Source organism: Aquarana catesbeiana, linkage group LG11 (genome assembly GCF_042186555.1).
Source record: "Aquarana catesbeiana isolate 2022-GZ linkage group LG11, ASM4218655v1, whole genome shotgun sequence".
NCBI classification, from domain to species: Eukaryota; Metazoa; Chordata; class Amphibia; order Anura; family Ranidae; genus Aquarana; species Aquarana catesbeiana.
In genome coordinates this window covers 29,011,431-29,027,200 of record NC_133334.1, presented here as the reverse complement: position 1 = coordinate 29,027,200, position 15,770 = coordinate 29,011,431, and positions in this window count along the sequence as shown.

Genomic DNA, 15,770 nt, shown 5'->3' with positions numbered 1-15,770 from the left:
CATACAACATGAATTGTCGCTGTACAGAACGCTTAGTGTTTTGGTTTTATTTGACCAACTAATTTGGCATTGCCCAGGGGAGCCAATGAAAAAAAAAAACATGTCGCAGTGCCAAATCTGTGAGACTCTGTGTGCCCCTTTCTGCACAGCATGCAGCAAAGCAGACACAGGCGAGGACTTGTTCTATGAGGCTCCATACACCCTTTAGGTCCCAGCACAACCTGGGGGTACCTGGGGGGGGGGGTGATAGGATCTTGCATTGAGCAATGCTGTTTAATAGCATGTGTTGGTGGTTTGAGCGCAACAGGTCCTCTCTAATAACTGCTTTCCAAAATTGTTTGACAACTTTTTGCAGTCATATTTTTTCCTAATATGAGCTACTGTGACTGCAGTTTCTGCTGCCTTGTACAAGCAATGAACACACAGCTCCACCTACTGGACACATTGTAGAATGCACTGCAATACCAAGGGCAGCAATAAAATAGGAAAATTGTCATCTCTCTGCTAAAAAAAAAAATGTTTTTCTCAATTCACATCTGTCATATACAACACAGGTAACCTCTGAGGATATCTGCCATACCTCTCCACTCACTGACGGGAAAGAGGGACACTTTTTTTTGCAGCACTTAAAGTAATATTAAAGTCAAAAAGTAAACATCTATTATTATATTGCAGCTTACCAATCCTTAGATGTGGTGGCTGCATTCGTTTTTTTTTTTTTGTTTTTTTTTCTTTTTTAGGCCTTCTTTCTTCTATTTTTATCTATTGATCCTGCCAGCAAGTCTGTTTTTCAAAAGGAACACGCCCTCCAGCAGAATGTATCAGTTTACATGGATGAGACAAACTACTTAAAGCGGAGCTCCACCCAAAAGAGGAAACCCCACTTGCAATAATTTACAGGCTAAATAAAATGTGATATGGCACCTAGGGGTCTGTTTAAAAAAAATAACAATAAAAAGGCTAGGCAGCTCACCCTTTCTTTTTTTTTGTTTTTGTTTTGTTTGTTTATTAGTTAGTTTTCTTTTTAGTAGATTTTGTCATCAGACCCCTAATGTTGAGGTCTGGAGGAAAGTTTCTTTTCCTATTCTAAAAGTAGATAAGCCAAGGAATAATAAAGGAAGATATTAAGCAGCGATATAAATATAATGTATTATAGATTAATTCATTATCAAATCTAATAGGGTCCTATAGCCTCGACATATGCCTAAAATGTAATATTTACATCTATATGTCGAGGCTATAGGACCCTATTAGATTTGATAATGAATTTTTATTAGGGTGGCGTATTATTCTTTATCTTTGTCCATGAATTTAATATGTGTCGCTGCTGGTTTATCTGTTATATTTGTTTTGTGAGGTTGGTTTCGATTTTATTTTTCATTCTAAAATGGCTCTATTTCCTTTTTCTGTTATTATGTAGATGTTTTGTTATAAATGGGAAAAATCTTTTGAATAAAGAAAAAGAAATAAAATAAGTAAAATAAAGTTTACTAGACGAATGTCACAAGCATTTGTCCATCCATAACGAATTTTGGCCATGTTTTGTCCAATTTGATTATTTCCTATGATTGTCAGCTCCATCTAGTGGCATAATGTCATTTTATTTTTATACTTCATAAATTATATATTATATATATTATATTATATATACTTCAGGAAACTACTGCATTATGGGCACTAGATGGAGCTGACGATCATAGGAAATAATCATATTAGACCAAATACGCTCAAAATTAATTACGGCCGGGCGAATGCTTGTGACATTCGTCCAGCACATTTTTTTTTACAAGTAGACCCCTTTTTAAGTGGAGCTTTCAGTTACTTTACAAGTCTGTGTGAATACATTCCTGACAGGTCACAATATTCAGTAACGCTATTATTTTTCAAAAAGCTCCACCTTATATAAAAATAAAATAGACCCTCCAGTCCAGGTGACTTTGCCTAGGCTGAGATGATCTCATCAGTCCGCTGCAAGCAGGAGGAAGCATTTCTTCAGTCTGCTCCCCACAGCCCTATTGTGAAGAGAAATCACCCCAATAGAACATATACAGCAAAAAGAAAAACTATTCAAAAATATTCAAAACTAAAAAGAAAAGTTTTAGCTTCGGATATGGTTTACTGGCATATAGCTCCAGTCAGTGGCTTTTCCTAGGCTGAGATGATGTAAATAGTCTGCTGCAGGCAGAAAAAAGTAGTGCCCCAGTCTCCTCTTCTGCAATCAGACTGCAACCTTGTAAAGGGAAATCTCCCCAATGTTACATAGACAGCAAGGAAGAAAAAGTATCCAAAAATATTGCAAAATAAAAATAACAGATACATTTGGTATAGCACCACATGATGGATTCACACTCATGTATTCTGCTCTGATCACACAGCCTATGATAGCGAGCATTAACCTGAAAGAACACAGAACTTTGTGTCACAGATAGGCCTTTGGGGTTAGAGCATAGCCAGACCTAGGGGGATGCTGGGGTGGGCTATTTTAGTGGCACCCCCTCACTTCTCTGCTGACCTCCCAATCTTTCCCCTGCTGCCCCCCCTTACACTGTCCTGCTGCCCCCCCTGCACACTGCCCTGCTGCCCCCCCTGCACACTGCCCTGCTGCTTCCCCTGCACACTGCCCTGCTGCCCACCCTGCACACTGCCCTGCTGCCCCCCCTGCACACTGCCCTGCTGCCCCCCCTGCACACTGCCCTGCTGCCTCTCCTGCACACTGCCCAGCTGACAACACAGAACCTTTGTGTCACAGATAGTCCTGTTGGGGTTATAGCATGGCCAGACCTAGGGGGTTACTGGGGTGGGCTATACACCCCCAGATTTCAGTGGCACCCCCTCACTTCCCTGCTGACCTCCCAATCTTTCCCCTGCTGAACCCGCCCTCACCATACACTGCACTACTGACCCCCTGTACACTGCCCTGCTGCCCCCCTTACACCTCCCTGCTGCCCCCCCTTACACTGCCCTGCTGCCCCCCTACACTGCCCTCCTACACTGCCCTGCTGCCCCCCCGTACACTGCCCTGCTGCCCCCCCCGTACACTGCCCTGCTGCCCCCCCCTACACTGCCCTGCTGCCCCCCCCTACACTGCCCTGCTGCCCCCCTACACTGCCCTGCTGCCCCCCGTACACTGCCCTGCTGTCCCCCCTACACTGCCCTGCTGCCCCCCCCTACACTGCCCTGCTGCCCCCCGTACAATGTCCTGCTGCCCCCCCCTACACTGCCCTGCTGCCCCCACTACACTGTGTCAGTAATGCTTACAGTTATTTATTACCTCTTACAGAGTTTAGAATACCCCCCCCCCCAGAAGTAGGGAGCCATCTTTGTTCAGGTGTCATCCAGGCTCGCCATCTACTTCCTGCACTGAGATGCCAGCTCGGAGATGAAGCAATCATGTAAATTCTGATGATTGTGCAGTTCTTGGCTCTGTTCACAAATGTCTGACACAGATCAGTCCCTGCTGTGTCCTCTCACCTTGTGGCTCACTACAAAGTTACAATGTTGCAGTCTGATCACTTGGGAGACTGATGACATCATCTGAGCCTAGGCAAAATGACTGGACTGGACTTAAAATGGTATTAAACCCAAAAGAAAACATTTATTATATTGCAGCTTAATATTTCTTAGATGTGATGGCTGCATTCATTTTTTTTTAGGGTTTCTTTCCTTTATTTTTACCTGGTGGTGATCCAGCCAGTAAGCCTGTTGTTTTTCAAAAGCTCTCCAGCAGAATGTATTAGTTACAGAGATTATTTAACACTAACAGGGGTGCTTACAATGACCAGCTTTTATTTATTTTATGTAAAACCTTTATGACAAAAGAACAAAAAACAGTTTGCTGTAACTGTTTATATAGTGTGAGTTGGATTTTGGCTTCAACTTGTTAGTGGAATTAAATCTGCTAATACATTTGACACTTATTTGTTGAACTAGATGGACTTGTCTTTATTCAGTCTGACTAACTATGTAACTATGTAACACTCCCATCCCCACCCCACCCCCAGACTAACCATGCTACTGTGTGTTGTGCCCCCTGTGCTCCTTCATTCAGATTGGGGGGGTGCTCTAATACAGGAGGTGTGTTACTGGCCAGATCACCAGGTGAAAACAGAGGGAAAAAAGCATAAAAAAAGAAAACGGATGCAGCCGCCACATCTAATGATTGGTAAGCTACAATATAATACAATTTTGGTTTTGGGCTTATTATTGCTTTAAGGCCTGATTCACATCTATGGCATTTTTAGTGCTTTTTGCATTTTGCAGATTTGAACTACAGTCCATTTAACATGGTTTCCTATGGAACACGTTCTGTAGTGCAAATCTGCAAAAAGCACTAAAAATGCCATAGCTGTGAATCCAGCCTAAAACCTAAAGACTAAAAAACTTTCTTTTTTTTGAATATTTTTGGTTAGGGTTTTTTTCTCTTCTTGTGTACAAGTTTGCAGGGGTCTCCAAACTTTCTAAACAGGGGACCAGTTTACTGAGCTCCAGAATCTAGACTGTGATTATTGGGAGTAGAAAAGGTCCCAGAGGAAAAAAAAAACATGCCCTATCTTTGGTGTCATTAGGAGGAATTGTGCCCCATTGTTGGTGTCGGTGGGAGGAGCTGTGCTCCATCTTTGGTGGGAGGAGCTGTGCCCTATTGTTGGTGTCAGTGGGAGGAATAGTGCCCCATCGTCAGTGTCAGTGAAAGGCGTGGTGCCCCATCGTTGGTGGGAGGAGCTGTGCCCCATCAATGGTGTCAGTGGGAGGAGCTGTGCCCCATCGTTGGTGTCAGTGGGAGAAATAGTGCCCTATCATTGGTGTCAGTGAAAGGCGTTGTTCCCCATCGTTGGTGTCAGTGAAAAGAGCTGTGCCCCATGGTTGGTGGGAGGAGCTGTGATCCATCGTTGGTGTCAGTGAAAGGCGTTGTGCCCCATCATTGATGTCAGTGGGAGAAGCTGTGCCCCATCGTCGGTGGGAGGAGCTGTGCCCCATTGTTGGTGGGAGGAGCTGTCCCCCATCATTGGTGTCAGTGAGAGGAATAGTGCCCCATCTCTAGTGTCAGTGGAAAGAGTTGTTCCCCATTGTTGGTGTCAGTGGAAGGCATTGTGCCCCATCGTTGGTGGGAGGAGCTGTGCCCCATCGTTGGTGTCAGTGGAAGGAGCTATGCCCCATCATTGGTGGGAGGAGCTGTGCCCCATCGTTGGTGGGAGGAGCTGTCCCCCATCATTGGTGTCAGTGAGAGGAATAGTGCCCCATCTCTAGTGTCAGTGGAAAGAGTTGTGCCCCATTGTTGGTGTCAGTGGAAGGCATTGTGCCCCATCGTTGGTGGGAGGAGCTGTGCCCCATCGTTGGTGTCAATGAAAGGAGCTATGCCCCATCGTTGGTGGGAGAAGCTGTGCCCCATCGTTGGTGGGCGGAGCTGTGCCCCATTGTTGGTGGGAGGAGCTGTGCCTCATCCTTGGTGGGAGGAGCTGTGCCTCATCGTTGGTGAAAGGAGCTGTGCCCCATCGTTGGTGGGAGGAGCTGTGCCTCATCATTGGTGGGAGGAGCTGTGCCTCATCGTTGGTGGGAGGCAATTGCGTCCCTAGGGGGGGGCCAGAGTAGGCCCTGACCCCCCAACATTATGCTGTACCCCACCATGTGCCCCCCCCCCCATAAATTTTTTTTTTTTAACAAAAAATCAATGTCTAGGAGGGAGAGAGTCCCCAGTCAGCTCCTGCGGGTGATTCCTCCCCCCTCCCTCTGCTTGCTGACACTGCATAATGCGAGCGCTCACACAACCACGGCCACTCGATCTGCTCCTTCCCCTGCATCCTCATTGGCAGGGAGAAGAGCGAGTTGCAGGAAGGACTCCACCAGGACTCTCAGTTACTGAAAAAACAGACTGATTTCTCCCATCCTTAGGACAGGAGGACCAGCCTGTAAATTCCAAGAGATGCCAGACCAGCGCTGTCAATAGTAGGGCTGCTGAAATTAATCGCAGCATCGATGCATCGCGATTCGGGTGTCCCCGATGCGGCATCGATGCATGCGACCCAAAAAATCGATGTCTGGCCCCGCCCCCTCCCGGGAGAGCGCTCCGTACGTAAAGCTGTTACTAGTGTGTGTATTTTCCGCTCATGTGACTCTCGGCCGCGCCTCCCTCCTCTGAGTCCCCTGATTTCAGCCCCGCCCACTGACTGGAGCTAGCAGGTCAGAAGAGAGGCGGGCGGGGCTGACATCAGGAGAGACGTGAGAGGAGGGAGGCGCGGCCGAGAGTCACATGAGCGGAAAATACACACACTAGTAAAAGCTTTACGTACGGAGCGCTCTCCCGGGAGAATTCCCTGCTCAGGAAAGATGTGACAACCGGCGGAACACCGGCGGCTGGAGTGGAGATCGGGGGGAGATGGTGAGCAGGCAGATCGCCCTGCTCATTACAGGTTGCCACCAGCACCGGCGGAGCAGCATGTAAGTACAGAGGGGGAGGGGGGGCGCTGTGACACAAGTCCATATCATACAATTGTCTTCTATGTGCCTTCATCACACCACAACTCTGCATTATTGTCCCCAGTCTGTGACCATCTCCTGTGCCATGTCCCCAGTCTGTGACCATCTCCTGTGCCATGTCCCCAGTCTGTGACCATCTCCTGTGCCATGTCCCCAGTCTGTGACCATCTCCTGTAGCATGTCCGCAGTCTCTGATCATCTCCTGTAGCATGTCCGCAGTCTCTGATCATCTCCTGTAGCATGTCCGCAGTCTCTGGCCATCTCCTGTAGCATGTCCGCAGTCTCTGATCATCTCCTGTAGCATGTCCGCAGTCTCTGATCATCTCCTGTAGCATGTCCGCAGTCTCTGACCATCTCCTGTAGCATGTCCGCAGTCTCTGATCATCTCCTGTAGCATGTCCGCAGTCTCTGATCATCTCCTGTAGCATGTCCGCAGTCTCTGATCATCTCCTGTAGCATGTCTGCAGTCTCTGATCATCTCCTGTAGTCATTTGGGGGCAGTCTGGAGCTCCTCTTTAAGTTGTCTGCACTGTTTACACTTTGCTACATGCAAGGAGTGTTACAAATTAAAGAAAATACAGTCAGCGCAAAAATACAACTGTCACAAAGGAAACAAGCCGCTGAACACTAAAGGTAAACATATAAAACCTCAAAAGACATATGGAAAACAAAGCAGTGCAGCGCTATACTAAAAGTCCAAATAAAGTCCCAAAAGAATTGGAAAACGCATATGAATGGAAAGAAGGATTCTCCTCTGGAATGATGTAGGTGCTCAAAAAAATTCCATGCAGTGCTACAAGTCCGTGAACCCACCACCGGCCAGCCAAACCGCTCACCTTAGCATATGGACCCCTGAGCTAACATAAGGGTCATAACAGCTTTTACCACACTCAGTGGATAAGGATGAAGACTTGTCTAAGTAGATGGTCCCACGGTAATGGAAATGGCACTCGAAATTGCAGATCATATTACATGAAATAAAAATGGAAAAAACATAGTGCACACTGCGTGGCTAAAACACAGTAACATTTATTAAAATTCGGTACTCACAAACATGGCACTATGCCCTAGTGCTGGGATACAGATAAAATGTCATCAAAAAAGTATCGTGATTAGAATGATGGCTGCAGTGATGTCCAAAAGCTCCCGCACGCGTATCGTCCTCTAGACTTCCTCAGCGGTAATGGTAATGGTAATCCATTACCGCTGAGGAAGTCTAGAGGACGATACGCGTGCGGGAGCTTTTGGACATCACTGCAGCCATCATTCTAATCACGATACTTTTTTGATGACATTTTATCTGTATCCCAGCACTAGGGCATAGTGCCATGTTTGTGAGTACCGAATTTTAATAAATGTTACTGTGTTTTAGCCACGCAGTGTGCACTATGTTTTTTCCATTTTTATTTCATGTAATATGATCTGCAATTTCGAGTGCCATTTCCATTACCGTGGGACCATCTACTTAGACAAGTCTTCATCCTTATCCACTGAGTGTGGTAAAAGCTGTTATGACCCTTCTGTTAGCTCAGGGGTCCATATGCTAAGGTGAGCGGTTTGGCTGGCCGGTGGTGGGTTCACGGACTTGTAGCACTGCATGGAATTTTTTTGAGCACCTACATCATTCCAGAGGAGAATCCTTCTTTCCATTCATATGCGTTTTCCAATTCTTTTGGGACTTTATTTGGACTTTTAGTATAGCGCTGCACTGCTTTGTTTTCCATATGCAAGGAGTGTTGTCTTTTTTTTAAGAACAGATAAAATTTAAAAAATGGAGTTCTTCTGACTACTTAAATTTTTTGGATGAAAACCGCGCGCAGTAATCGTGATGCATCGTTAATCGTGGACCTGATAATCGTAATCGAATCGAATCGTGAGGCCAGTGAAGATGCGCACCCCTAGTCAATAGCAGGGGCAGGACAGCAAGAGGAGGCTGGGGAACCCCACAGTGGCAGAACACCAGGGCCCGGTGGCAAGACAACCTTTGCAACCCTGATAGTTCTCCCACTGCTTTGGATCCTTATATTTTCTTGATATGCTGGTGACATATATCTCTTGTTTTCTGCCACCCTGGGGGGGCCCCAATACAGTAGGAAGGGAGCTCACTGCAGAACATGTGAAAGGGCCCATTGTGGGGTCGTAGTAAAGGGCCCTAGTATATATTTATATATCTATATATATATATATAAATATATATATATATATATATATATATATATATATAAATAGATAGATAGATAGAATATCTATCTATCTATCTATATATATATATATATATATATATATATATATATATATATATATATGCATTTTATAGTTGCCCCCCTACTTTTGTCCCTGTCCCCCCATGTGCCCCCCTAAATATGAAAGCTGGAGATGTCACTGGTGGGAGGAGCTGTGCCCCATCGTTGGTGGGAGGAGCTGTGCCTCATCATTGGTGGGAGGAGCTGTGCCTCATCGTTGGTGAAAGGAGCTGTGCCCCATCATTGGTGGGAGGAGCTGTGCCTCATCGTTGGTGGGAGGAGCTGTGCCCCATCGTTGGTGAAAGGAGCTGTGCCTCATTGTTGGTGGGAGGAGCTGTGCCCCATCGTTGGTGAAAGGAGCTGTGCCTCATCGTTGGTGGGAGGAGCTGTGCCTCATCATTGGTGGGAGGAGCTGTGCCCCATCGTTGGTGAAAGGAGCTGTGCCTCATCGTTGGTGGGAGGAGCTGTGCCTCATCGTTGGTGAAAGGAGCTGTGCCCCATCGTTGGTGGGAGGAGCTGTGCCTCATCGTTGGTGGGAGGAGCTGTGCCTCATCGTTGGTGAAAGGAGCTGTGCCCCATCGTTGGTGGGAGGAGCTGTGCCCCATCGTTGGTGGGAGGAGCTGTGCCTCATCGTTGGTGGGAGGAGCTGTGCCCCATTGTTGGTGTGAGGAGCTGTGCCCCATTGTTGGTGGGAGGAGCTGTGCCTCATCGTTGGTGGGCAGAGCTGTGCCTCATCGTTGGTGAAAGGAGCTGTGCCCCATCGAGCCAGTAACGTCATCCGATGTGCCTGTTCATTAGACACAGCATACGGTGCGAGGAGTGAGATCGCGGTGAGCGACTGATCGGTCTATGCGCTGTTACTTTGTATCTCATGTGATTGTAAACACTTATGCTTAACAAGGAGAGTACTATAGTGGTTTTGTTCATTGCGCAATGATGTTCTTCTTTTTGGTTACATGAATGAAACACATGACTGGAGGAATCTAAAAACAACCAGCCGGGTTTATCAGAAGTGCAGAGGAGAGATTTACGGTGCAGACAGCCGTCTATTGAATCAAAAAGCAACCGTGAACTGTGCTGGTTTTTCCTACGCCAATTTACAACTCCCTTTGGACCTTATGTATGCATTTATCCAGGGATCTATATATATATAATTTTCTTTGCCCTTATTTTTCAGATTGATCATATCTTATGTAGTATGATAATTTATAGTATTGATATCTGCCTTATGCACATGTTTTTGCATTCCTAATTAGGAAGTTTACTATATATTATTTCATCTCATGGTATTTTATGGTACTGCTACTTGCCTTAATACTTAATATTCTCTATCTATAATAGGAAGTTCATTTTTAGCGCACTATTCATTGGCAGATTTGTGCCCCATTGTTGGTGTCAGTGGAAGGAGCTGTGCCTCATCGTTGGTGTCAGTGGGAGGAGCTGTGCCCCATCGTTGGTGTCAGTGGGAGGAGCTGTGCCCCATCGTTGGTGTCAGTGGGAGGAGCTGTGCCCCATCGTTGGTGTCAGTGGGAGGAGCTGTGCCCCATCGTTGGTGTCAGTGGGAGGAGCTGTGCCCCATCGTTGGTGTCAGTGGAAGGAGATGTGCCCCATTGTTGGTGTCAGTGGATGAAACGATGCCCCAAGAACTGGATAAAAGCAAACAAAGGGCTGAATCTGGCCCACGGGCCGTAGTTTGGAGACCACTGCACTAGGAGGTAGGTGATTGAGAAAATGCTCCCTTCTGCCTGCAACAGACTGATAACATCAAGCCAGCCTGGACTCAATTTTAAAGATGGTTTTCAAATAGTGAACGGTGGAGCTTCTCTGAGAAATTATACTGTTGCTGTATATTGTCACATGCCAGCAACTTTATACCTGCAGACTTGAAGAGGTGAGTGACAGGTCCACTTTAATGTAAAAGAAAAATCCTCCTGACATTGTCCTGTAGGGGGCAGCCATGCGATCGGTCAGCCCATTTATATAATCGTTTAGCTGTATAGTCATTCTTATATCATTGTGTTATATCATCAGTTGTATAAGGAGCTGCAGTAATTAAAGTGAATTGCTTTGCTTTGCTCTGAATGCGATAAGATCGCTAAGTCCTCGTGTAATGAGGCCATCGGTAGGGGGTGACCTGTTCTCGATTAATGAAGACGCACAGACCTCTATACCGGGCATCAGGCGGATTACATGTCAGACCTCTCTATAGTCTAACCTCCCCTCCCCCCAATGATGGGCGTTAGTCACTGCGGAATCTGATCATTGGATTAATCAATGATTCATCAATGACTCAGACTGCTGATTACAGGCGACCTGAACCTCCCACATACGTTACATATTAATATCTCTGCGCTCGAAGGCGTTATGAAAACCGCCAAGGGGCCCGCCGTGTAGATTTTTCCGGCGCACTAAGGTGCATTATGTCGCTCATTAACATGCACTGCGTTTGGCAGCTTGTTGAAAATAATGGGCTGTCCACCCCCCCCAAAACGTCAAGAGAATTGGACGTCCCACAAAATGTTTAATGTGACATTCTGCAACGCGTGTGCGATGCCTTAGTGCCGGGGGTCTCCAGACTACGGCCTGTGAGCCATATCTGTCCTACAGCAAAATTTTATCCAGCCCTTTGATTTAAAGGGGCTGATGGAAGGGGAGGGGACTCTGATTGGGGACTCTGATAGGGACCCTGATATATAGAGGGTACTCTGATGGGGGCTCTGATGTAAGAGGGGACTCTAATGGAGCCGTGATGTAAGAAGGGAATTTGATTCATGATGTAAGGGGGATTCTGATGAGGACTGACGTAAGAGGAGAAGAGGGGACCCTGATGGGGACTATGATGTAAGTAGGGACTCTGATGGAGGCTCTGATGTAATCGAGGGCTCTTATGGGGTCTTTGATGTAAGGGGGGAACTCTGATGTAAATGGGGATTCTGATGGAAACAGTGGGTTTCTGATGGGTATTCTGATGGAAAGGGGTACTCTAATGTGAGAGGGGACTCTGATGAGGACCCTGATGTAAAAGGGGACTCTGATATTAGGAGGATTTTGATGAGGACTCCCATGTAAATGGGGATTCTGATGGTGACTCTGATGGAGGTGGGGTGGGGGCTCTGATGGGGATTCTGATGGAAGGGGGTACTCTGATGTTAGGATGATTTTGATGAGGACTTTAATGTAAGTGGGGATTCCAATGGAGACTCTGATGTAAGAGGACAATCTGATGGGTACCCTGATGGATGGGGACTCTGATGTAAGAAAACACTTTGATGTAAATGGTGATTCTGATGGAAATGGGGGGGCTCTGGTGGGGATCCTGATATAAGGGGGTACTCTGATGTAAGCGGGGACTCTGATTGGGACTCTGATGTAAGTGGAGATTCTAGAGGAGACTTTGCTGGAAGGGGGGGGGGGACCTGATGAAAGTGGGTACTCTGAGGTAAGAAGGAACTCTGATGGGGACCCTGAGATAACGGGGGGCTCTGACGGGGACCCTGAGATAAGGGGGGGGCTCTGACGGGGACCCTGAGATAAGGGGGGGCTCTGACGGGGACCCTGAGATAAGGGGGGGCTCTGACAGGGACCCTGAGATAAGGGGGGCTCTGACGGGGACCCTGAGATAAGGGGGGGCTCTGACGGGGACCCTGAGATAAGGGGGGGCTCTGACAGGGACCCTGAGATAAGGGGGGCTCTGACGGGGACCCTGAGATAAGGGGGGGCTCTGACAGGGACCCTGAGATAACGGGGGGCTCTGACGGGGACCCTGAGATAAGGGGGGGCTCTGACGGGGACCCTGAGATAAGGGGGGCTCTGACGGGGACCCTGAGATAAGGGGGGGCTCTGACAGGGACCCTGAGATAAGGGGGGGCTCTGACGGGGACCCTGAGATAAGGGGGGCTCTGACGGGGACCCTGAGATAAGGGGGGCTCTGACGGGGACCCTGAGATAAGGGGGGCTCTGACGGGGACCCTGAGATAAGGGGGGGCTCTGACAGGGACCCTGAGATAAGGGGGGGCTCTGACAGGGACCCTGAGATAAGGGGGGCTCTGACGGGGACCCTGAGATAAGGGGGGGCTCTGACGGGGACCCTGAGATAAGGGGGGGTTCTGACAGGGACCCTGATGTAAGGGGAGACTGTGATGTTAAAAGGACTCTGATAGGGGCCCTGATATATGATGTTTATTTGGAATTTCTTTGCTTTGTTGAAGTTTTTCTCTGTTGTTGTATATTATCTCACGCTAAACACCACAAACTCCAAGTGAAATGTATTTATTTAAATGTGATTTGTTTATTTATTTTACTCCCATGAATATTTGTAGGATTCAGGAAGAGCTCCTCATACTGATGTTTGGAGATCCTGGCCTGAGTGCATTGGGATGTAATTCTAATGTATTGGCAATACAACTCAGCAATGCATGTAATGCTCATTCCCACAATGCCCAGATGTAAATGGGCCCTAAAGGCATCAAATACAGTGCCTTGAAAAAGTATTCACACCCCTCGAAATTTTCCTCATTTTGTCATGTTACATCTAAAACATAAATGTATTTTATTGGGATTTTACAGTGCATCCGGAAAGTATTTACAGTGCTTCACTTTTTCCACATTTTGTTATAGTACAGCCTTATTCCAAAATGGTATAAATTCATTATTTTCCTCCAAAATTCTACAAACCATACCCCATAACCAATGTGAAAGAGTATGGCACAACTGCAAACCTACTAAGACATGGCCGTCCACCTAAACTGACCGGCCGGGCAAGGAGAACATTCATCAGAGAAGCAGCCAAGAGGTCCATGGTAACTCTGGAGGAGCTGCAGAGATCCACAGCTCAGGTGGGAGAATCTGTCCACAGGACAACTATTAGTCGTGTTCTCCACAAATCTGAACTTTATGGAAGAGTGACAAGAAGAAAGCCATAAGAAGTCCTATTATAAAAAAGCAGTATATATAAAACAATTAAATTGTGATAATACACCACAAACAGCGCTATTGTTGAGCAAAAAACATATAATCATGTGGCCAACTTCACACGAAAGTCCTTTAAGAGTAGTGAGGAGTTCAGAGAGTGGTTCAGAGAGTGTTCATAGGTGATCATAAAGCAGAGTCTCGGTGTGCACCTTCCACCGGTCAGTTCAATTCCACCATGTGAGAACACACTCCCCCCAGGGGGTTCAACTCACCAGAGCTGAAAGATAAGTAAGCCTCCAAGGAAAGAAAAACCTCTAAGCCAAAACTGCTACCAACACCACTCCGGGAGATTCACAGATGATCAAGGCTGATCTTAGGTCTTTCGCCCAGTTTCGCCGATCTGCTCTGCGAAAAAAAAAGTGTTCTCAAGCTCAGAGATGTCTCAGTGTGTGACTGCAAAGCAAAGCTACTGCATCTCCTATATAAGAACATACACCTCCTGATAGCAGCCAAGCCCTTCAGACTTCACTCCGGGCTTCACCCTCTGTCAGTTTTTCCCCTTTCTGAGCCTTTTCATGTCCTAATCCACATTTCCATTGAATGAAAAGGACATGAAAAGGCTCAGAAAGGGGAAAAACTGCCAGAGGGTGAAGCCTGGAGTGAAGTCTGAAGGGCTTGGCTGCTATCAGGAGGTGTATGTTCTTATATAGGAGATGCAGTAGCTTTGCTTTGCAGTCACACACTGAGACATCTCCGAGCTCCAGAACACTTTTTTTTTTTTTCGCAGAGCAGATCGGCGAAACTGGGCGAAAGACCTAAGATCAGCCTTGATCATCTGTGAATCTCCCGGAGTGGTGTTGGTAGCAGTTTTGGTTTAGAGGTTTTTTTCTTTCCTTGGAGGCTTACTTATCTTTCAGCTCTCGTGAGTTTAACCCCCTGGGGGGAGTGTGTTCTCACATGGTGGAATTGAAACTGACCGGTGGAAGGTGCACACTGAGACTCTGCTTTATGATCACCTATGAACACTCTCTGAACTCCTCACTACTCTTAAAGGACTTTCGTGTGAAGTTGGCCACATGATTATATGTCTTTTGCTCAACAATAGCGCTGTTTGTGGTGTATTATCACAATTTAATTGTTTTATATATACTGCTTTTTTATAATTTGATTATGTTTTAAACGTCTGCTTTTATACCATATTATTTCAAGTTTTTACCCACTTTGTGATAACAAATTGGGTGATACCTGTATTTTTATCAATTAGTTCTATCTCTACTTCTGAACAGCATTTTGTCATTGGCGCTGAGAGGTGTACTGCAGGCCCGAGTGAACACCTTTTGTTTATTTAATTCTGTCCCATAAGAAGTCCCGTTTGCAGTTTGCGAGAAGCCATGTGGAGGACACAGCAAACATGTGGAAGAAGGTGGTCTGGTCAGATGAGACCAAAATTGAACTTTTTGGCCTAAAAGCAAAACGCTGTGTGTGGTGGAAAACTAACACTGGACATCACCCTGAACACACCATTCCCACTGTGAAACATGGTGGTGGCAGCATCATGTTGTGGGGATGCTTTTCTTCAGCAGGGACAGGGAAGCTGGTCAGAGTTGATGGGAAGATGGATGGAGCCAAATACAAGGCAATCTTAGAAGAAAACCTGTTATGCCCCATACACACGGTTGGATTTTCCGACGGAAAATGTGTGATAGGACCTTGTTGTCGGAAATTCCGACCGTGTGTGGGCTCCATCACACATTTTCCATCGGATTTTCCGACACACAAAGTTTGAGAGCAGGATATAAAATCTGAATTTCCGATCGTGTGTACACAAATCCGACGCACAAAGTGCCACGCATGCTCAGAATAAATAAAGAGATGAAAGCTATTGGCTACTGCCCCGTTTATAGTCCCGACGTACGTGTTTTACATCACCGCGTTCAGAACGATCGGATTTTCCGACAACTTTGTGTGACCATGTGTATGCAAGACAAGTTTGAGCCAACATCCGTTGGAAAAAATCCATGGATTTTGTTGTCAGAATGTCCGAACAATGTCCGACCGTGTGTACGGGGCATTAGAGTCTGCAAAAGACTTGAGACTGGGGCGGAGGTTCACCTTCCAGCAGGACAACGACCCTAAACATACAGC